General features: G+C 24.7%; 1 protein-coding gene across 1 annotated transcript in view; it reads right to left on the reverse strand.

Moving 5' to 3' along the window:
• LOC102679052 (rho guanine nucleotide exchange factor 10) overlaps positions 1-3,087 on the reverse strand; it is a 30,256-nt gene that overhangs the window by 19,479 nt on the left and 7,690 nt on the right. The window lies entirely within an intron of this gene.

Genomic DNA, 3,087 nt, shown 5'->3' on the forward strand with positions numbered 1-3,087 from the left:
GGTTGCATGGAAACGAAGGGCATAGAGGAGAGATAGAGAGACCAAGTAAAAGAGAGAAAGAAGAGAAAAGAGTGATCGAGACTGCGGCAGCTTGACTGAAAGAGAGACACACGAAGAGAGAGAATAGAACAGAGGGTGCTGTAACTTGCGAACAAGAGAGAAAGTTAGAAAGAGTGAAAAACTAAACCTATTATGAGAAAACGAAATGGGAAAGAGAGAAACTAACAAGCAGCTTGCGAACGGACAAAGATGAAAAGAACAGACAGGTAAACTGAAAGAATAGACCATTGTACTATATAGTATTCAACGGATAGAGGGGAGGGGGAATAAAGAAAAGAGAGAGAAACGAAGACAGCATAATCGACATAAAGAAAGAAAAACAGAGATCGCCTTCTCGCTTTGTGATAGTTTGTGTAATGAACGCTATGCGGCGCCACCTCTAATACCCGACTTTCAATCATGAAAGCTTACGTTCCATAGTCAGAACTAAAGCAGAACTATTTTCTGATCTAAAATATTGTTAAATAATGAAAATGTATAGCAACTGAATTTTCAGAATTTTTAAAAATATTACATTTTTTTTCAAAACTAAATATATTAATTATTATGTCAAAAGCTATATAAGAAGTTTTAGTTTTTAGTGTTTAGTTATATAAGAAGTATTATATTTTGAAGATAAATATGTTAATTAATTTTTAAAATTAACAATTATATTATTAAAAATATATAAATAAATAAAATGATATAATAAATAGAAAAAAAATTCTTTGTAAAACAAAAATGAGTGTAAGCAATATGTTGACATACGAATTGTTCTTACGTGAGAAATATAATGCATTTTGAAAGTCCAAAATATTTCTTGCGTCTGCAAAACATTTTATGTGCATATAAATATTTAAAAAAATAAGAAAAACTATTTTTTATTTCTTAGAAATAATTACAAAAATTTTTGCAGATGGAAATACATATATCATGTCAATTTAAGAAAATTATACCATATGCATTGTGATAGTATAATATATATATATAATATATATATACATATATTCTAAATTATTATATAAACTTATATGAAATAAAAGTTTTTGGTAAAATTAAAATATGTTGTTGTCAAGACAAATAGCGAAGGTTAGAAATTAAATTATATTTATGGAAATTTTCTTTAATATTAATTTTTATCAATATTCGATATATATATGATATGAAATTTAAAATTTTTTAATAAATTTAAATTTAATTAATTTAATTAATTTAAATTTATTAATAAATTTGAAAAAATAATAGAAATCTTAAAATCTATTCTCTAAAATAAAAGAATTGTCAAATGTATTTTATTTCCTAAATCATATTTTTTATTGATGATCAATCAAAGAATCAATACTTTTTGCTAAGAATAGTTCATCGTCGATAACACAGCGAAGCAGAAGAGCAAAGCATAATTGGCTGAGCAAGAGGAAAAAGAGTTGTGTAGGTTTAATAGGAGATGGCGACGCAATTCAGATTTGTTACTTATTATATGTCGTCTATGAAACTTGTACATAAATCGTGTATAAATTGTACATATATATAATTTTATTCTTTCATATATATGTTTACAACTTCTATCACGGTGAAATATATAATATATATTTCACTCCCCTCTGTTTTATTGATGAAAATTAAAATCACGTATTTATGTACTAGAATTTCTAATTATAAGAAATTTTCATTCCATATCCTTTGTAAATTTACATCGAACAACAATGATGCAGATTTCTCAGCACATGAAATTTCAATGAGAATTGTATTTTTAAAACAATCTATTCTTTTAACGAAACCATGTGTACTTAATTTCTTCTTTTCTATTTAATATAAACTTATTCATCGATATTAATTATATAAATACAATTGATTATATAGATAACAATGGAATGAATGAATACTTTGCTTTATTGTGATAGTTTTTATTTATTCTACATATATATGCTAATGCTATCTATATAAAATGTAAATTTGCTTGCATTATTGTAACTTTTACTCCAAATTTCTATTTTCCTTCGCTTATGATTATTACTCACAACTTTAAGTACCAAATTATTATGATTTTCACTATTGTCTTCTTTTGATATAGTTTTATACGATATATATCGTATATCGTACTATTAAACATTACAATTGACTAAATTTATTAGAAATTTTAAATTTACGCGCGTACGTATTTATAGTTGCGCAGTCAACTTGCTTATTCGTCTATTATCATTCTTTCTTTTGATTCTTTCTTTTATCTTCATGTTTTTTTTTTTTTTAATACGAGAATATGACTAATACAATATGATTATTCATGTTACATTTTATTGGCTATGTAACCAAATCGTTAGTTTGGTATTTATAATCATCATATTTATCTCGATGCACATAAGTGATTCGAAGAAACATACAATGGAATGTGTGCTTGCGCCTATCCACGTAGTATTAAATCGTGCTATTTAAATTATTATTCTTTTCACTATCTCCTCATTTCCTTTCTTTTCTTCCTCCTCATGATAATCGATCTCCATCTTTATTCTTCGGATACAATATTCTTCCAACAATATAACTTATCTAATAAGAATCATTATAACGATTATAATCGCGATTAGTCACGCAGATAGTCACGGGATTTCCTTTTCATTTTATAGATGTCCACAAAGACTGAGAATCTCACTTATTTATTCATTCAGCTTCGAAAGAAAAATGCAAACTATTTATTGGCAATAAATATTCAGCTCAAATATAATGGATAGGAGTAAGTATAATATCAAACTTTTTTTTTAAATTTTTAACATTAAAAAAAGAAATTTTGTTAAGATATTATGTTATAATTCATACAATCATATGTTTTATCATTGTATAAATACAAAATTATATTTATTTAAAGAAAATAAAATTTCGAATTGCTTTCAAATTACAATACTTCCAAATTCCAAATTAGCATATTGCATTATATATGTTAATATATTATATTAATTATGTATATATAATAATGCATTATAAAATGTTAAAGAATTTTACTAATGGATTAAAGAAATATGGAATATATATATATATATATATATATATATATATATA

This window comes from Apis dorsata, unplaced genomic scaffold (genome assembly GCF_000469605.1).
Source record: "Apis dorsata unplaced genomic scaffold, Apis dorsata 1.3 scaffold_113, whole genome shotgun sequence".
Lineage (NCBI taxonomy): Eukaryota > Metazoa > Arthropoda > Insecta > Hymenoptera > Apidae > Apis > Apis dorsata.